This window comes from Oncorhynchus clarkii, chromosome 1 (genome assembly GCF_045791955.1).
Source record: "Oncorhynchus clarkii lewisi isolate Uvic-CL-2024 chromosome 1, UVic_Ocla_1.0, whole genome shotgun sequence".
In the NCBI taxonomy this organism is placed as follows: domain Eukaryota; kingdom Metazoa; phylum Chordata; class Actinopteri; order Salmoniformes; family Salmonidae; genus Oncorhynchus; species Oncorhynchus clarkii.
The window spans coordinates 48,237,778-48,259,667 of record NC_092147.1 but is presented as its reverse complement, the minus strand read 5'-3'; the positions used below and the strand labels follow the sequence as shown (position 1 = coordinate 48,259,667).

Here is a 21,890-nt window from a genome sequence, read left to right as displayed (position 1 = left end):
ATTAGACTGGTGGCTATTGGTACTCAAGGCCCGACTATTCTACTGTTAAATATGCATATGGTAATATTGACCGTCATGACGCTTTTGAGGATGAAATGCTCAAAGTTTTGGTCTGAAAGTACTGCTAAACCGGTGGGTTTAAGCTTTTTAATTGAAATTACAAAAGTGTTTAGGTATTTTCTCTCCATTAGGTCAAAGGGGTTTTGATGGTAGAGTGATGTATGGCAGTTGAATGTTTTGGTAGACAGACACAATAAAGACTTATGATTTAACTAGTGTCACAACACAGACCTGAATCTAAACAACGTGGTTGGTGACATAAGGTGTACACCAGAGCGATCCTGACTTTATAAGACAACGTGTACCCTAAAAGTGTAGCCTTGTAGTAGTTCACTGTCAGCTTTGACCTAGTTTGGTTAAGTTCAAAACAAATCAGAATGGAGAAAGGCCACTTAGAATGAATTTGCTGCCATCCTAGGGTCATGCACTACTCATAAAACATATGAAGAACTTTCCTTATTCCCAAATAGAAAATTCAGTCATACGGTCAAAAATGAGAAAAAAAATAGTAATATTATATTTTGGCCCTATGTCGCCCAGCCCTAACTATAGGGAAGGTGTAGCCTAAAGCGTACATATTAACAATGTGAAGGACACAGCCTCATTGGCCTGTGCCTGAAATGGTACCACAACGTAACGTTTGATCTTTTACAGTTTACAATACAAGGTTATCCTGATATATGCCTAATCCTCTCCAAATTCATAACTCGTAGCTACAAGACAAGTTCAGAGTCCACTGAAGCTATTGCTTCATTGTAAACTACATTTTGCTGCCTTTTTGTACTTCTAAAATCTGATTTTAAAATACTCTGTCAAGCTAGTTATTGAGAGTTCAAATGGGGGCCACGTTAAATCAGAAAGCAGCCAGGCAAACTGCCTGTGGACGTTATGTTTGACACCCCTGGTTATTTTGTGGTTAGCTAACCATTTAACATAACGCACTGCTGAATTTCACAGTCACACAATCTCACTTTTAAACTGCTGAACTCAATATGACATTCAGTCATTGGATTACTGCATTGTTGGGTTAAGAGCTTGCAAGAAAGGCTGTCACTGTACTTATGCAAGTGACATTAACTTTGAACTTGGCAGTCAGTCATTGAATTGCATACTGCACACCTATTCCTCTAGGCTAGTACCTCTAGGCTTAGGCATTTGTAGTAAATGCTACGGCTAACAACTCGTCATGTCTGATTTGCATTTCTTATATATGCCATTTAGCAGATGCTTTTATCCAAAGCGACTTACGTTCATGCGTGTATACATTTTACATATGGGTGGTCCCGGGAACTGAACCCACTATCCTGGCGTTGCAAGCACCATGCTCTACCAACTGCACTACAGAGGACCACATTTATTTTTCCTTTCTTGAGGGCGTGAGGCAATTAAAGTAACATAGCATGCATTGCATTCCCTGCCAAGTGTTTCTCTGTGCCCATTGTTTTCCCCCTAGTTCACAAGCAGTACAAAGCTTTAAAACATCTCCTAGGTTTCCAATGAAAATGATTCTGTATTCATAACAAATAAAAGATAAGGAAGTGAGAGTGACATGCACGCCAGGCAAATTTAACCTTGCTTAAAGCCGTACTCCGGGTACTTTGGTGACTACTAATGATCTGTTAATCCTTCCGCTTTGGGCTGGATGTGTCAATGAAGTTCATACATGCATCGATAAGCAGAATAAGTCTTACCTCAATTAGCCACGAAATCCCTAGTTTGAAGGCGACTGTTTTTCTGGAAGCTATTTCTCCTTCATTTTCCCCCCGTGCGTGCCAGCCCCATATCAATTCGAGTTGTACCAGTGAGCTTCAGCCCCTCGCCATTTGAGTGACGTCTAGCAAGAGGCACACACAGCAGAGCGGGAGAGAGCAATGCCGTGGGGCACATACTGTATCTGCGCATATGTAACATGGTGCTCAATCTTCAGGGACCACTTTTGGCTCGGGAGCGCTACTTTCAGAACTGCTGTCTAAAAAATATACAAAAGGGATCTCTTTAATCTATCATGTAGATATGCTGACTGGTAATGCAAGGGAGAGTGCTCTGCTGATATGGTGTGTGAACTGAAGTCACTCTTCTAACATGCTTGTCTTGGTGTCCTCCGATCAACCTGAAATGGTCACTTATAACGAACTATAGCATATAGTTGGGAAAACTCTAGCTTGCCTTGTATGTATGCTAACATGTAATGTAAAGTGTTCAACTGATATTGTGTGTGTACTGAGTATATGAGTCCCAACAGCTAAATCTATGAGTGTTCAAAACTCTTTCCATAACAGACTGACCAGGTGAAAGCTATGATCCCTTATGCTATGCCACCTGTTAAATCCACTTCAATCAGTGTAGATGAAGGAGGCAGGTTATATTGTTATTTTTAAGCCCCGAGACAAGTGTAACATGGATTGCGTGTATGTGTCATTCAGAGGATGAATGGGCAAGACAAAATATTTTAGTGCCTTTGAACGGGCTATGGTAGTAGGTGTCAGGCGCACCGGTCTGAGTGTGTCAACAACTGCAACGCTGCTGGGGTTTTCACACTCAACAGTTTCCCGTGTGTATCAAGAATGGTCCACCAACCAAAGGACATCCAGCAATCTTGGCACAAGTGTGGAAAACATTGGAGTCAACATGGTCCAGCATCCCTGTGGAACACTTTTGACACCTTGTAGAGTCCATGGCCCTATGAATTGTTCTCAGGTCAAAGGGGGGTGCAACTCAATATTAGGAAGGTGTTCCTAATGTTTTGTTCACTGCGTATGTGAACCCATGCCTCTGTGCCCAATGCACTCTTCCATTCAAAATGAGCATTTCAGTAATTCGCAGGATAAGTGTATTCAAGGAGGCTTATGTTCATCATGCCTTTCATTGTGTTCTTATTTGTATTTTGTTCCCTACTCTCTCCCCCCCCCCCCCCCCCCCCCCCCCCTTCCTTCCCCTTTTTCTCCAGGCCCTCTTTGATCATGCTCCCCTTCACCCCAACCTCCAACCTATTCTTCCCCGTGGGCTTCGTGGTAGCAGAAAGGGTGCTCTATGTCCCCAGTATGGGATTCTGTGTTCTCGTGGCACACGGCTTCAGGATTGTCCCCCCACAAAGGGTGGGTAGTACAGTAGTTAGCTTGGTCCCAGATCTGTTTGTGTTGTCTTTACAACAATGACCAAAGACGACACATGCATCTGGGACCATTTGGAATGAGTAGTACCCTTCCAACACAAACTCCCATAGGGTGTAATGGGGTATTAAACATCTCCAAAGCATAAAATAAGCACTTTAACAATGGACCACTCTCAGGGGCGGTATACCGGAATCTGATAATAAACTTAGTCTTGGACTAAGAAGCACTTTCAATTATCCAAGACTAGGCTTAAAGACCCAATGCAGTCGTTTGTGCTGTATATCAATATCAAATCATTTCTGGGTAACAATGAAGTAACTGTAATAGTTGTCCATTAAAATTGAAAAAATGTCTCTGCCAAGAATTTAGCTGCAACTGTCTGGGAGTGGTCTGAATGGGATGCTATTGGCAGAAAGGTTTGGAACCTTTGTTATTTGTCTACATTGAGTACACAAAACATTAAGAACACCTGCTCTTTCCATGACAGACTGACCAGGTGAATCCAGGTGAAAGCTATGATACCTAATTGATGTTACTTGTAAAATCCACTTTAATCAGTGTAGATGAAGGGAAGGAGACACGTTAAAGAAGGTATATTCAGCGTATTAACTAATTTTCCGCCGAAACTCCCGCCCATGCAAACAGGCTAATTATAAGGTCCTTTGTAGATTCCAGCAACTATCAGGAAATAACACTGATCAAACGGTGGCTGCGATAATGCAGAATTTTGCGTTTTTCACACCGAATTAAATCCAATTAATACCAAGTATCTTGCTGCGTTTTGTAAACACAGCTCTAAAATGCTTCTTATTGAAATTTCTGCTCGGCAGATTTCGAAACTCACACGGCCCCTGTCAAATTTTGTCACACTTTTACAGTGTTAGTTTCGTCAGCTGTTGTATAATATGATACAAAACAAGAAAAACTGACCTTTTTAATCTGTGTCCAGGAAACGAGCCCTCAGTGTCTCTCTTCAGCCACAATGTCAAACAAAATTGTACGAACTAGACAGCATTATCAATTTGGGGGGTATTATTTGGGTGATTTACAGTCTTTTAACAGATTCAAAATGTGTTTTTTACTTTTTCCCTTTATTGACCAGACACATGAAGAAAATTTCCTGGCTGCTGATTGGAGTGCTCCTCACCACACACACAGTCAAGACCTTCAACAGAAACTGGGACTGGGAATCTGAATACACACTTCACCTCTGCCCTGAAAGTATGCCATCCTGATCTCCTCATCCTTGGCCTCATTTAAAATAAACTCTCCGATTGTTCTTATCGTCCGTTGTCCCCCCCCCCAAAAAAAATAACCATTTTTTTTAAGCTAAACACATTCAGTTGTATTTCTTTCTTTATATTCATGAGTCTGGGAGAGAACGTATAGTCCTAGGCAATGCTGTTGGTTCATTGATTGCGCAGGGCAGCTTACAGAGTTAGACTACTATAGTGAATTTTATTTGATTTTGAATAGCCAAGTAATAGTTTTTTTTATTTTGTATAATTGCATAATTAATAAGGTGACACATTAGGCTACATTTAGTTACATAATATCTCACCACTGTGTGTTTCCATCTCTTCCCCTTTCTTAAGCGCGCAGAAAGAGGAGCTGTCAACAGTTGAATGAAAGGTTTTGTCATGAAAACATGTTACTTTCAATGTTCACGAAACAGATTTCACTTGGTTTCCCAAATTAAGCACTGGGTAGCTGCAGGTACAGGGTTGGGAAGCCCAGAGGATACAGTTTGGGCGGAAAATCACCTGTCGCTCAACGAGAGGCTGCATGCTCCTCAAACAGTGGTTGATGCTTGGAGTGAAATAACCGGAGTAGCCTACCCCAATGAACAACATGCGTGACGGCTTCCATTCGCTATTGGAAGTGCATAGGCAGACAATCTTTTTTTTTCACCCCTTTTTCTCCCCAATTTCGTGGTATCCAATTGTTGTAGTAGCTACTATCTTGTCTCATCGCTACAACTCCCGTACGGGCTCGGGAGAGACGAAGGTTGAAAGTCATGCGTCCTCCGATACACAACCCAACCAAGCCGCACTGCTTCTTAACACAGCGCACATCCAACCCGGAAGCCAGCCGCACCAATGCGCCGGAGGAAACACCGTGCACCCGGCCACCTTGGTTAGCGTACACTGCGCCCAGCCCGCCACAGGAGTCGCTGGTGCGCGATGAGACAAGGACACCCCTACCGACCAAGCCCTCCCTAACCCGGGCGACGCTAGGCCAATTGTGCGTCGCCCCACGGACCTCCCGGTCGCGGCCGGTTACGACAGAGCCTGGGCGCGAACCCAGCTGGCGCTGCAGTACAGCGCCCTTAACCACTGCGCCACCCGGGAGGCCAGACAATCTCTTTTTAACATATTAGTAAAGATAGTAGTACATTGAGAATAGTCTGATGGGTGATAATACGATCACTTGATGAGAGAACAGTGTGTGTGTCGCCTGAGGGAAGGAACGGAGCCAATTTATTTTTTTTTTTTTACTTTCTCAAATCATCAATAGCCTTCAGTCGCATCATGCAGCCCATATGTTTTAATTTAAATACATTCTAAGGTTTGTATCATTAACAACTAAAGTTGCCAAATAACTATATATCTAGCACAGTGTATAGGACCTGTTTCAAATGACCACTTTAACTCTCAACATAGACTTCACATGCTCATTCGGTCCGGAGTGGGAAAAATATCCTATTTTATTCAGATAAATTCAATTATATTCTTCATAATATAAAACCATATAATATAAAATAATGACACGGGACTTATAAACATATCTTGTCTGCTAAATGAACAAGCCTACAGCATGCCAGATAACAGAGTAATAGGCCAACCCATGTTGTGTTAATCTGTAAAATGGCATAGAATCAGCTTTATCCGCTCTGTCGAAGACGCTTGGAGCTTCTTTAATATTTTCAATGGTATTGTTAACAAACACGCCCCCATAAAGAAAATTAGAATTAAAAACAAGTTCAGCCTCTGGTTTGACCGTGATCTTGCAGAGTTACTTCACCTCAAGAATTGCATTTGGCGAAAGGCTCGGCACACGCATACTCAGGCAAATGAGAAATAAGTGCACTCAGGCTATCCGGAAGGTCAAAGTTAGTTACTTTAAGGAGCCATTCTCTCTCTGTGGGTCTAACTCCAGGAAGTTCTGGAAAACGGCTAAAGACCTGGAGAATAACCCTCCTCCTCATAGCTGCCCATGTCCCTAATGTTGATGATGTGGTTGTTACTGACAAGAAGCACATGGCTGAGGTCTTTAATCACCACTTCATTAAATCAGAATTCCTATTTGACTCAGCCATGCCTCCCTGCCCGCCCAACATTTCCTTTTCTCCCACCCCTTCTAATGTGACTATCCCCGATGCTTCTCCCTTTTTTTCCCCCCTGCCCCGCTACAACGTTTCTCCCTCCAGGCAATCACTGAGTCCGAGGTGCTAAAGGAGCTCCTTAAACTTGACCCCAAAAAAACATCTGGGTCAGATGGTTTAGACCCTTTATTCTTTAAGGTTGCTGCCCCCATCATCGCCAAGCCTATCTCCAAACTTTTTAACTTGTCGCTCCTTTCTGGGGAGGTTCCCATTGCTTGGAAGGCAGCCACTGTTCATCCTTTATTTAAAGGGGGAGATCAAGCTGATCCTAAATGTTATATTTCTATTTTGCCCTGTTTATGAAAAGTGTTAGACAAACTTGTCCATAATCAGCTGACTGGTTTTCTTGATGTCTATAGTATTCTCCCTGGTATGCAATCTGGTTTCCGCTCAGGTTATGGATGTGTCACTGCAACCTTAAAGGTCCTCAATGATGTCACCATTGTCCTTGATTTTAAGCAATATTGTGCTGCTATTTTGATTGACTTGTTCAAAGCTTTTGATACGGTGACAATTCCATTCTTGTGGTCCGCCTAAGTATTGGTGTCGCTGAGGGGTCCTTGGCCTGGTTTGCTAACTACCTCTCTCAAAGATTGCAGTGTATAAAGTCAGAAAATCTGCTGTCTCAGCCACTGCCTGTCACCAAGGGAGTACCCCAAGGCTCAATCCTAGGCCCCATTCTCTTCTCAATTTACATCAACAACATAGCTCAGGCAGTAGGAAGCTCTCTCATCCATTTATATGCAGATGATACAGTCTTATACTCAGCTGGCCCCTCCCCGGATTATGTGTTAAATGCTCTACAACAAAGCTTTCTTATTGTCCAACAAGCTTTCTCTACCCTTAACCTTGTTCTGAACACCTCCAAAACAAAGGTCATGTAGTTTGGTAAGAAGAATGCCCCTCTTCCCACAGGTGTTATTACTACCTCTGAGGGTTTAGTACTTGGGAGCACTGTCCTTCTCTCAGCACATATCAAAAGTGCAGGCTTAAAGTTAAATCTAGACTTGGTTTCCTTTATCGTAATCACTCCTCTTTCACCCCAGCTGCCAAACTAACCCTGATTCAGATGACCATCCTACCCATGCTAGATTACAGAGACATAATTTGAGACCGTCAGTGTTTTGCATGACAATAACTGTCTGACAAAATGTAATGACCGCCACAGAGTTCATCAATCTTCTTTGTAATACAATATAATTACAACATAAATACACAGTATATTGTAATTATATTGAGAAAGACAAAGAAATGGAGCTTGTAATTATTTTTTATTTTCTATTGATTGCATCGTCTCCCCTCAGGTCAACAAGAACAATGCCAAGCTATGGAACAATGTTGGCCATGCTCTGGAAAATCAAAACAATTACGAAAAAGCTCTGAGATATTTCCTTCAGGACACCCACATCCAACCAGGTAAGACAGACTTATCACCTTCCCATTATATTACTGTCTGCTGGACTTCAAAGCTATGGTAGAAGATGAAACGATGACAAGATACCATTGATTTTGATCAATATAATATAGTTGAGTCTTCTCAATGGTGTTATTGTGGCAAACATTGATGTATTGTGTGAAACGGGCCGTATTGGCTGTGCTCCTTCTCCAACTGTGTTTTCAATTGAATCACGCAAAACTTTACTAAATCGATTATACTGCTACAGACAGAAGTGGCATTGACCATGGAAATGAGGGTTGTGTCCCATATGGCACCCTATTCCCTATATAGTGTACTATTTTTGATATAGTCCATGGCTCTTGGGACGGACCCAAGAATTATTGTTCAGTAAAGCCATTCAAATAAATCCATCTCCCATCTCCATCTCCATCTCCCGTCTCCCAGATATTATTGCTGGCTGAGTAGAGATGTTCCAGACTCCTCAGGTCAGTTGGAGTGTGGAGAGAGCAGTTGGTGTGTCTACACAACAAAAACACAATGCTTAAATGTTCACAGGGAAATGTTCACACTTAACATGTGTGATTGACCTTATCTCAACCAATTTATAGATCTCAAATTAGGGCTGAATGCCATAGTCTAATTTAAAGTGGGGATTAACTGTCATGCAAGTCAACATGTGTGACTGGGCTGACTCTCATAGAACTCAGCATTTAGTGACAACGCCTTTCATAGAACTCAACACGTGTGACTATGTGTAGGACATACAGTGTAACGGAGCTGACTCATACGTAGTGTGAGTGTGTGACATGGTTGACTTGTAGAGCTTAACATTTCTGTCTGTCCTCATAGAAATGTTGTGACTGCAGGCAAGGGAAGCAAATTCATATACTGGTAGGCTAATCTAAAGTATAGTACTATGTAACCCTTCATATATGCCTGTCCTCTACCAACATGGCTTGTGCCTACAGGTCATGTCATGGAGCAGGAAACATGTACAGTCGCTAGTGAAAGTCTACACACCCCTTGCACAGTCTTCACATTTTCTTGCCTTAAAATTTGATTAAATTAGATTTTTTTACCTACTGATCTACACAACGTACTCCATATTTTCAAAGTGAAAGAAAAATTAAATACATTTAACCAATAAATAAAAAAATAATAAAGATGCCTTAATTGCGTACAGTACTGTGAAAAAGTTTTTGTACCCCTTTGTCACGCCCTGACATTAGAGAGCCTTTTTATGTCTCTATTTGGTTTGGGTGGGCATTGTCTGTGTTGTATTTCTTTGTGTTTGGCCGAGTGTGGTTCCCAATCAGAGGCAGCTGTCTATCGTTGTCTCTGATTGGGAATCAAACTTTGGTAGCCTTTTTCCCACCTATGTTGTGGGATCTTGTTCTTGTATTGTTGCTGTTGAGCCCTACAAGGCTGTACGTTTCATTGGTTTTCTCTCTTGTTTTTCCTGGTTAACATTAAAGAATATGAGTAACCCACCTCACGCTGCATCTTGGTCTCATTCAAACGACCAATTCGAACGACTAATTTTTTCTACTTTTGCATATTTTTTTCTACTGAATGTTATTAGATTTTCAACCAAAACCTAATATTAGATAACTCGGGGAACCTGAGTGAACAAATAACACATCAATTGCATACTTATTTAATAAACAAAGTTATGCAACACCCAATGCCCCTTTTGTGAAAAAAGTAATTGCCACCCTACACTCACTCAGATGGTTGTGTCACCCTTAGCAGCAATGACTCCAACCAAACACTTACTGTAGGTGTTAAGCCTCTCACGTCACTGTGAAGAAATTTTGGCCTACTCTTCCATGCAGAACTGCTTTAACTCCAACGTTTGTGGGTTTTCAAGCATGAATCAAATCAAATTGTATTAGTCACATGTGCCGAATACAACAAGTAGACCTTACAGTGAAATACAGTACTTACAGTGCCTTGCGAAAGTATTCGGCCCTTTTCAGTTCTTTCCACAGATTCTCGATTGGATTCAGGTCTGGACTTTGACTTGGCCATTCTAACACCTGGATATGTTTATTTTTGAACCATTCCATTGTAGATTTTGCTTTATGTTTTGGATCATTGTCTTGTTGGAAGACAAATCTCCGTCCCAGTCTCAGGTCTTTTGCAGACTCCATCAGGTTTTCTTCCAGAATGGTCCTGTATTTGGCTCCATCCATCTTCCCATCAATTTTAACCATCTTCCCTGTCCCTGCTGAAGAAAAGCAGGCCCAAACCATGATGCTGCCACCACCATGTTTGACAGTGGGGATGGTGTGTTCAGCTGTGTTGCTTTTACGCCAAACATAACGTTTTGCATTGTTGCCAAAAAGTTCAATTTTGGTTTCATCTGACCAGAGCACCTTCTTCCACATGTTTGGTGTGTCTCCCAGGTGGCTTGTGGCAAACTTTAAACAACACTTTTTATGGATATCTTTAAGAAATGGCTTTCTTCTTGCCACTCTTCCATAAAGGCCAGATTTGTGCAATATACGACTGATTTTTGTCCTATGGACAGAGTCTCCCACCTCAGCTGTAGATCTCTGCAGTTCATCCAGAGTGATCATGGGCCTCTTGGCTGCATCTCTGATCAGTCTTCTCCTTGTATGAGCTGAAAGTTTAGCGGAACGGCCAGGTCTTGGTAGATTTGCAGTGGTCTGATACTCCTTCCATTTCAATATTATCGCTTGCACAGTGCTCCTTGGGATGTTTAAAGCTTGGGAAATCGTTTTGTATCCAAATCCGGCTTTAAACTTCTTCACAACAGTATCTCGGACCTGCCTGGTGTGTTCCTTGTTCTTCATGATGCTCTCTGCGCTTTTAACGGACCTCTGAGACTATTACAGTGCAGGTGCATTTATACGGAGATTTGATTACACACAGGTGGATTGTATTTATCATCATTAGTCATTTAGGTCAACATTGGATCATTCAGAGATCCTCACTGAACTTCTGGAGAGAGTTTGCTGCACTGAAAGTAAAGGGGCTGAATAATTTTGCACGCCCAATTTTTCAGTTTTTGATTTGTTAAAAAAGTTTGAAATATCCAATAAATGTCGTTCCACTTCATGATTGTGTCCCACTTGTTGTTGATTCTTCACAAAAAAATACAGTTTTATATCTTTATGTTTGAAGCCTGAAATGTGGCAAAAGGTCGCAAAGTTCAAGGGGGCCGAATACTTTCGCAAGGCACTGTACTTACAAGCCCCTAGTCAACAATGCAGTTAAAAATATGAGTAAGAATAAGAAATAAAAGTAACAAGTAATTAAAGAGCAGCAGTAAATTAACAATCGTGAGACTATACACAGTGGGGTACCGGTACAGAGTCAATGTGCGGGGGCACCGGTTATTTGAGGTAATATGTACATGTAGGTTGAGTTATTAATGTGACGATGCAAACTGTAGATGATAACAACAGAGTTGTGTATACATGCTTCGACCATGTTCGATTGTTGGTGATGTGGACACCAAGGAACATGAAGCTCCACTGAACATGCACCCCTGAGGGGCCCCTGTGTTGAGGATCAGTGTGGCGGATGTTACCTACCCATACCACCTGGGGGCAGCCTGTCAGGAAGTCCAGGATCAAATTACAGAGGGAGGTGTTTAGTCCCAGGGTCCTTAGCTTATTGATGAGCTTTGAGGGCACTATGGTGATGAACGCTGAGCTGTAGCCAATGAATAGCATTCTCACATAGGTGTTCCTTTTGTCAAGGTGGGAAAGGGTAGTGTGGAGTGCAATAGAGATTGCATCATCTGTGGATCTGTTAAGGCGGTATGCAAAAGCAGTGAGTCTAGGGTTTCTGGGATAATGGTGTTGATGTGAGCCATGACCAGCCTTTCAAAGCACTTCATGGCTACAGTCGTGAGTGCTATGGGTCGGTAGTCAATTAGGCAGGTTACCTTAGTGTTCTTGGGCACAGGGACTTTGGTGGTTTAAACATGTTGGTATTACAGAGTCGGACAGGGAGAGGTTGAAAATGTCTGTGTAGACACTTGTCAGTTGGTCAGCGCATGCTCGCAGTACACGTCCTGGTAATCCGCCTGGCCCTGCGGCCTTGTGAATGTTGACCTGTTTAAAGGTCTTATGCATGTCTCAGTGTTATTTTCCTCAAAGCGAGCATAGAAGTTGTTTAGCTCGTCTGGTAGGCTCGTGTCACTGGGCAGCTCTCGGCTGTGTTTCCCTCTAATGGTTTGCAAGCCTTTCGACATCCGACGAGCATCAGAGCAGGTGTAGTATGATTCGATCTTAGTCCTGTATGGATGCTTTGCCTGTTTGATGGTTCGTCAGAGGGCATAGCGGGATTTTTTCTAAGCATCCGGGTTAGAGTCCCACTCCTTGAAAGCGGCTGCTCTAGCCTTTAGCTCAATGCGGATGTTGCCTGTAATCCATTGCTTCTGGTTTGGGTATTTAATTACGGTCACTGTGGGGACGACATCATTGATGCACTTATTGATGAAGCCAGTGACTGCCGTGGTGTACTCCTCAATGCCATCGGAGGAATCCCGGAACATATTCCAGTCTGTGCTTGCAAAACAGTCCTGTAGCTTACCATCTGCTTCATCTGACCACTTTTTTATTAATCGAATCACTGGTGCTTCCTGCTTTGATTTGTGCTTGTAAGCAGGAATCAGGAGGATAGAATTATGGTCAGATTTGCCAAATGGAGGGCGAGGGAGAGCTTTGTATGCATCTGTGTGTGGAGTAAAAGTGGTCCAGAGTTCTTTTCTGTCTGGTTGCATATTTAACATGCTGATAGAAATGTGATAAGACCGATTTATGTTTCCCTGAATTAAAGTCCCCGGTCACTAGGAGCGCCCCCTCTGGGTGAGCGTTTTCCTGTTTGCTTATGCCGAAATACAGCTCATTCATTGCGGTCTTAGTGCCAGCATCAGTCTGTGGTGGTATGTCGGCAGCTACGACAAATACAGATAAACTCTCTCGGTAGATAGTGTGGTCCACAGCTTATCATGATTACCTCAGGCGAGCAAAACCTCGAGACTTCTTTAGATATCGAGCACCAGCTGTTATTTACAAAAATACAGAGTCCGCCGCCACTGTTCTGTCGATACAGCGTATAACCAGCCATATGTTGATGTCGTTGTTCATTCACAACTCCGTGAACCATAAAATATTACAGTTTTGAATGTTCCGTTGGTAGTTTAATCTTCCGCGTAGGTCATCGATTTTATTTTCCAAAGATTGCATGTTTGCTAGCGGAATGGAAGGTTGTGGGGGTTTATTCGATCACCTACGAATTCTCAGAAGGCAGTCCCCCCTCTGGCCCCTTTTTCTCTGCCTTCTCTTCACGCAAATGACAGGGATCTGGGCCTGTCCCTGGGAAAGCAATCTATTATTCACGTTGGGCTCGTCGGCCTCGTTAAAGGAAAAAAGGGATTCTGCCAGTCCGTGGTGAGTAATCACAGTTCTGATGTCCAGAAGTTATTTTCAGTCATAAGAAACAGTAGCAGCAACATTATGTACAAAATAAGTTAAAAAAAATAAGTTGCAAACAAAACACGCATAAATCCACAATTGGTTAGCCTTGTTCTCCGGTGCCATCTTGGCAGAAAATAGAGAAAGTCCGTAAGGGGGCAAATACTTTTTCACGGGCACTGTATGTCTTCACACCTCAGAGTAATACTTGACCTTAGGCAGCCATTACAGCTGTGAATCATTTTAAATATGATTCTACCAACTTTGCACAACTCTTAGGTCAACTTACAGTGAATTCAGAAATCATTCATACCCCTTGACTTATTCCACATTTTGTTGTTACAGCCTGAATTATAACTTGATTAAATATATTTTCCTCACCCATCTACACACAATACCCCATAATGACATAGTGAAAACATGTTTTTAGAAATGTTTGCACATTTATTGAAAATGAAATGCAGAAATATCTAATTTGCTTAAGTATTCACACCCTTGCTATGTTAGAATCACCTTTGGCAGCGATTACAGCTGTGAGTCTAAAGGCTTTGCACACCTGGATTGTACAATATTTGCACATTCTTTTAAAAAGTATTCATGCTCTGTCAAGTTGGTTGTTGATCATTGGTAGATAGCCATTTTCAAGTTTCGCCATAGAGTTAACTTAAGTTGGCTTGAAAATCTAACTAGGCCACTCAGGAACATTCAATGTCGACTTGGTAAGCAACTCTATTGTATATTTGGCCTTGTGTTTTAGGTTATTTTCCTGCTGAAAGGTGAATTTGTCTCCCAGTGTCTGTTGGAAAGCAGACTGAACCAGATTTTCCTCTAGGATTTTGTCTGTGCTTAGCTCTATTCCGTTTATTTTTATCCCCCAAAAAACTCCTTAGTCCTTGCCGATGACAAGCATACCCATAACATGATGCAGCCACCACCGTGCTTGAAAATATGAGTAGTACTCCATAATGTGTTGTGTTGGATTTGCCACAAACATAACACTTTGTATTCAGGACATATAGTTCATTTGTTTGCCACATTTTTGCAGTTTTACTCTAGTGCCTTGTTGCAAACAGGATGCATGTTTTGGAATATTTTTTTATTCTGTACAAGCTTGCTTGCTTTTCACTCTGTCAATTACATTAGTATCGTGGAGTAACTACAATGTTGTTGATCCATCCTCTGTTTTCTCATATTACAGTCATTAAACTCTGTAACTGTTTTACAGTCACCATTGGCTTCATGGTGAAATCTCTGAGTGGTTTCCTTCCTCTCCGGCAACTGAGTTAGGAAAGATGCCTGTGTCTTTGTAGTGATTGGATGGTGTACTGTATCAATACACCCAAAGTGTAATTAATAACTTCACCATGCTCAAAGGGATATCTAATGTCTGCTTTTGAATTTATGGATACATCTACCTATAGGTGCCCTTTGACTCATTGGAAAACCTCCCTGGTCTTTGTGGTTGAATATGTTTTTGAAATTCACTGCTTGACTGAGGGACCTGTGTGGGGTACAGAGTTTAAATGTATTTGGCTAAGGTATATGTAAACTTCTGACTTCAACTGTGTGTGTGTGTGTGTGTGTGTGTGTGTGTGTGTGTGTGTGTGTGTGTGTGTGTGTGTGTGTGTGTGTGTGTGTGTGTGTGTGTGTGTGTGTGTGTGTGTGTGTGTGTATATATATATATCATATATCATATATATATATATATATATATCATATACGAGTCAAATATCAAAATAATATTGTCTAAGAATAATGTTGTGATACTTAACTGTAAAGATTTGTTTCTCCATCACTACACCATTGTAGAGCTGTGCTGTGTATTGCGTGGTCCTATTGAAATGTTGCGTCCCAAAAGTAGTGCCCTATATTGCAAATAGGGTGGCAATTGGCACACATACAATGTTCCTCTAAACTCCCTCAGATTAGCTCAGTTCAGATATACTGTTCAGCCAAACCACCACCTGACCTGACTGCATGGGCATGTACAGTACTACTAATCCCTAAACCCCATTCAGTTTTGATATCCCTGCCAAGTTGTCATACCTAAATGTCATACCCATGTGCATTCTCATGTGGCATGTCCCTGCAGATGACATCGGAGCCCATATGAATGTGGGGAGGACCTACAAAAACCTGAACAAGTCCAAGGAAGCTGAGGAAGCCTACCTGGTTGCCAAATCCCTCATGCCACAGGTACTGTATGTCACTAGGCCAACAACGCCTCAGCCCCCAGGTGTATTTAAGAGGGGAAACATCAGTTGTTTGTTTTTCATAATGTTCACCTTCATCATCCTTTGAGGGATATGACAACGAGAGGAAATCGGTAGCTGGGAGGTAACAGCAGCGAGTGGGAAGAATAGTGTCTCATTGTTCATTGTGCCAGGCTTTTAGACAAAATCCCTCTGTGTTAAGTTGTGTTTTCTATTTGTTGTCAGCTGCATTCACACTTTAAATTATTTTTTTTACCTTTTATTTATCCAGGCAGTCAAGTTTGAACAATATATTTTTTATAATGATGTCCTGGCACCTGGTTTAATCTCTACACATGACAGATCAACAGGACAACCTTAAAGGAGCACCTTTTTGAAATCAACTCAAATAAAAAAAATGGTCACATGCTTCGTAAACAACAGGTGTGAACTAACAGTGAATTGGTTACTCACGGGACTTTCCCAACAATGCAGAGAGAAAGTAAATGGAGAAATAATAGAAAAGTAAAACACGTAATAAGATACACAATATACAAGGGATACCAATACCGAGTCGATGTGCAGGGGTACAAGGTAATTAGGTAGATATGAACATATAACTATGAATAAAGTGACAGATAATAAACAGTAGCAGCAGCAGCGTATGTGATGAGTCAAAAAAGTTAGTGCAAAAAGGGTCAATGCCGATAGTCCGGGTAGCTATTTGGTTAACTACAGTATTTAACTATTTGGCGGTCTTATGGCTTGGTGGTAGAAGCTGTTCAGGATCCTGTTGGTTCCAGACTTGGTGCATCGGCACCACTTGCCATGTGGTAGCAGAGAGAACAGTCTATGACTTGGGGCACTGAAGTATTTGACAATCTTTAGGTCCTTCCTCTGACACCGCCTGGTATAGAGGTCCTGGATGGTAGGGAGCTTGGCCCCAGTGATGGTCGTGCGGACGGCATACTACATCTCAATGGTGCAGCTGTTTAACTTTTTGAGGATCTGAGGGCCCATACCAAATAATTTCTGCCTCCTGAGGGGGAAGAGGCATTGTCCTGCCCTCTTCATGACTGTGTTGGTATGTTTGGACCATGATAGATCCTTAGTGATGCGGACACCAAGGAACTTGAAACTCTCGACCTTCTCCGCTACAGCCCCTTCGATGTAAATGGGGGCCTGCTTCCTGTAGTCCATGATCAGCTCCTTTGTCTTACTGACATTGAGGGACAAGTTGTTGTCCTGGCACCACACTGCCAGGTTGCTGACCTCCTCCCTATAGGCTGTCTCATCGTTGTTGGTGATCAGGCCTACCACCATTGTGTCGTCGGGAAACGTATTGATGGTGTTGGAGTCGTGAACAGGGAGTACAGGAGGGGACTAATCACGCACCCCTGAGGGGCCCCCGCGGCGGATGTGTTGTTGCCTACCCTCACTACCTGGGGCGTCGCATCAGGAAGCACATGATCCAGTTGCAGAGGGAGGTGTTCAGTCCCAGGGTCTTTAGCTTAGTGATGAGCTTGAAGGGCACTATGGTGTTGAATGCTGAGCTGTGGTCAATGAACAATATTCTCACATCGATGTTAGTTTGTCCAAGTGGGAAAGGGCAGTGTGGATTGCAATAGATACTGCGTCATCTGTGGATCTGTTGGAGCGGGGTCTGGTATGATGGTGTGTATGTGAGTGAGCCATGACCAGCCATTCAAAGTATTTCATGGTTACAGATGTGAGTACTACATGGCATAGTAGGATTCCTACTTAGTCCTGTATTGACGTTTTGCCTGTTTGATGGTTTGTCAGAGGGCATAGAGCGATTTCTCATCAGCGTCCGGGTTAGTGTCCAGCTCCATGAAAGCAGCAGCTCTAGCCTTGAGCTCCATGGCTTCTAGTTAGGATATGTACGTACAGTCACTGTGGGGGCGTTGTCATTGTCTGCACTTATTAATGAAGCCAGTGACTGATGTGGTGAACTCCTCAATGCGATCTGATGAATCCCAGAACATATCCCAGTCTGTGCTAGCGAAACATTCATGTAGATTAGCATCTGCTTTATCAGAACATTTCAGTATTGAACGCGTCACAGGTACTTCCTGTTAGATTTATTTTCTTCTTGTAAGTAGGAATCAGGAGGATAGATTTTCCAAATGGAGAGGGAGGGAGAGCTTTGTATACGTCTCTGTGTGTGGAGTAAAGGTGGTGGATAGTTTTTTTCGCCTCTCGTTGCACAGGTGACATGCTGGTAGAAATGAGGTAAGACAGATTTCTTCTGCCTCTGGGTGAGCCTTTTCATTTTTGCTTATGGCCTTACACAGCTTGTTAAACGCGGTCTTAGTGCCAGCATAGGTTTGTAGTGGTAAATATAGATAAACTATTTTGGTAAATAGTGTGGTCTACAGCCCTCAAACTCAACTGGACCTCGAAGCCAGATCCACTACATTTTTTTCATTGTTCACCTCTAATCGGGGACTGATTTTAGACCTGTGTCACGAGGTGTGTGGAATTAATTATCAGGTAGAACAGAAAACATACAGGCTCCGGACCTCGTAGGGTAAGAGTTGAGTACCCCTGATCTACAGTTTATCATCAGGCGAGCAGAACCTTGACACTTCCTTAATATTAGAGATTGCGCACCAGCTGTTGTTAACAAGGACACACACCACCCTCTTGTGCATAACTAACCGACATTTTGGTTAATCGCTCAGCACTATTCTCCAGTGAATGTGCATTCCCAATAGAACAGAGGGTAGAGGCGGATTATTTACTCTCCGCTGTAGTTTTATCAGGGTACCCGCACATCGGCCTCTATCGCCATCTTTCAATTCTGAGTGCCGGGGATTAGTGCCTGGTGAGCAGTATGTCCTGTGCGGCTGACTCATTGAAGTAGAAATCTTCATCCAAATGAAGGTTAGTCTGATGTCCAGAAGCTCTTTTCGGTCATAGGAAACGATGGTGGAAACATTATGTACAAAAAAAGTTAAGATTAGCGCCAAACCCCCCCCCACACACACACAAAATAGCAGAATGGGCCAGGAGTCCGTAAAATGGATGTTATACATTCCAGCGCCATTCTTTGCCATGAATTTAAATGTTTAATAGTCATCAAATCATGCTTAGCTGTCTAATGCTAATCAGTGCAACTCATTCACCTCTAGTCTGTTATGATGATGGAGGTCAATAAATGCCTCTTATCTGACTTCCTACCCAAACCAAAATGTCGGTTCTTGTGGGCTCGATGCGCAGTTTCTCTACAGATAAATCAGATCATGCCCGAACTGTGCAATGTAAGTAGGGAGTTGTAGATTCCAACAGGCCAATATTCTACAAAATTAAGTGCAGCTTCCAATTACCATAATCAACGAAAGGGGCACTTCTTCACGCTTGACAGATCATTGATCATCATTTAAATGTTAAAGGTCTCCCGACCTTATAATTTAATAGTCAGTTTAATAGTCTGAGCTAATGCTCAGCTGTCTAATGCTTAGAAATGCAGCTCCGTCGCCTCAGCTCTGATGAGGTTACGTTTTTAGAGGTCAACGGGAGGCCGGCCTAATTTCCTACCCCAATCCCTCAAAGTGGTTTCTCTCAGGAATCAAGGAAATGGCAGTGCCTCAGCCTGGCCTAGTGGTTGCGCTGCAGACTCTAGATTACATCTCTACTGTCGGTCTCTCTCTGTAACTGCCCAGTTCTCACTATTCTATTGTTCATAAAATACAAACCGAGTTCTGTGATCCGATCTCCTAATGAAAACCTAATGAAATAGCATCTGAAATCCCTACAAACATGACTGGCATGTGAAAGCCCTTTGGTCATTATTGTAGGTAAGCGTTGATGTGGTGTTTCTTTGTCATTTATGAGTGACAGTTCCCTCAATTTATCCACCCCAAACTTCCAGAAGAAAAACAACTTCTGGACTATGGCCTATTTGATAACAATAATTTGAAGGGCCTGACTGTACTTCCCATGCGAGGGGTCAGCTTTGAAACAAATGACGATTTTGTAAATAAGCAGCGGGGCTGATTTCTTCAATTTTATCCTCACGAAACGGAACAGGCGAGGCCTTGTCTGAGCTTTAAAGAGATTTTTCAGCTGAAGCATGCAAGCGGCTATGGCCATCATGTATCGACGACCGATGCTGAAGGGACTGAACAGGATTTCCGCGTGGGGCCCAATGATAATTGCTTTTGATACACTACACTTATTTTGATCATGCCTCTTATTCATTTGGTTTTCCCCAAACGAGTTAACTCTCTATATCCAGATTTCCGCTTCTGTCCAGGAATCCAACGACTGACAACCCCATGGCATGAAACGGACAACATGGTGCTTTAGTACGTGTTTTATACGGTTCTGTGAGCCTGTCGATGGAGGAAGTCCCTGCCTCAGTCTCATGTTCTCATAATGTATTTGAAAGAATGTGTCACGACCGTCTGAAGAAGAAGTGGACCAAAGCGCAGCGTTGTGAGCGTACGTTACTTTATTTATATAAATGACGCCAACAAAACAAGAAACAAAGACACAACCATGAAGCTTACAAGGGCTATAGTGCCACTAACAAAGATAACCTCCCTCAATAACAAAAGGGGAAAAAGGCTGCCTAAGTATGAATCCCAATCAGAGACAACGATAGACAGCTGTCTCTGATTGAGAGCCATACCCGGCCAAAACATAGAAACACAAAACATAGAAATCAGAACATAGAATGCCCACCCAAATCACACCCTGACCAAACCAAATAGAGACATAAAAAGGCTCTCTAAGGTCAGGGTGTGACAAACTGCGTAAACTCTGATTCGATTAATCGGTTTAGAAAACATAAAAGAAACAGATCTTCTCTCCCTCTGGCTGTATGTGTGGCTAGTATAGAAATGTATGACTGTGGGATATATATACAAATTTGATCTTTTTCTTCCAAGAAAATCCAACTGTGAAAAAATTCCACTCATGTTGGCCATGACAGAAGCATATTGACCACATCAGAGGCTGTCGGTGGCTTTGAAATTATATTGATATGCTAGTTTTCCAGCTCAGTCATTATTAGGCCTCTAAGAAAGTGACTTGTTGTCTCTTCTGTTGATTGCTTTGTAATTTTAAGGCCATGTCTGAAACGTCGGTACAGATGTAGGATCTTAATTTGAGCCAGTTTGCTACAGCAGGAAAATAATTCTGCAGCAACAGGAAATGTGAATTATAATTAATGGACATTTTTCGTTAGGGCAAATCAAGTCTGACATTTTAGTGGAAATTGCAAACTTAATAAACCTTTTTAAGCCTTGAATACACTACAAGTTTGCATTTCCTGCAATGCTATCTCTCAAATTAAGATCCAAAATCTCATGAAAAGTGATGTTAGTGTAACAGTTAAGAACTGTACGGTACGTAAGCTCACTCCACAGCTAGCTGGAAAGTCAAGGATGGAGGCATCCAATTGTTACCATTTGGGTGGCTCAACAAGTTAGAACGTTATCAAGGGAGGGAGGTCACGTTGCGTTGCGAAGCAGAGGATTACTGGTTCTAGCCCAGGATCAGGCAGTCGGGACAGTGGAGGAAACAAACCCGGGTAACAGTCGTGCCATGACCCAGGTGCACAGTTGTGCTCAGCTTGACGGCTTGGGTGAGTGTAACAGAGTTAAGAACGTGTAGCTCACTACATTCTACATTAACTGCTACATTCTCTACGTCATGGGTTCTCAAACCTTTCGGGGCCGGGGACGCCCTTTTGTGATGGCAAGTTAATCAAGGACCCCACAACTCGAGTGAGATAGAAATAGCATGCAATGAGTTTAACAATGACTGGCCGTGCATGGGCCCTGGGAAGGAACATCTTTTGTTGTCAAATTGACTGGGGCTATTTCTATATGTTTGACGCTTGCCCCAGTCAATTCGACAACAAGAGATGCCTTTTGACAATATAAGAAGGCTGCACCATTCAAGTGCATTTCTGTGTGTGCCCAATATTTTTTGGGTGGGATAACATATTGTGAATCGTCATTACACTATTACTGCAGATATATTAAGGACATTGTCTGAAGTTACAATGCAAAAATATGACATATACCTCCTTTAGAAACCTCTGTGATAGGGGGCAGCATTTTCACTTTTGGATAAATAGCGTGCCCAATTTCAGCTTCCTGCTACTCATGCCAAGAATATAAGATATGCATATTATTAGTAGATTTGGATAGAACACACTCTGAAGATTCTAATACTGTTTGAATCATGTCTGTGAGTATAACAGAACTTATGTAGCAGGCAAAACCCAGAGGACTAACCGTTCAGATTTATTTT

General features: G+C 42.3%; 1 pseudogene; it reads left to right on the top strand.

Moving 5' to 3' along the window:
- The window catches only part of LOC139405771 (protein O-mannosyl-transferase TMTC3-like), an 83,225-nt pseudogene that overhangs the window by 49,217 nt on the left and 12,118 nt on the right, over positions 1-21,890 (top strand).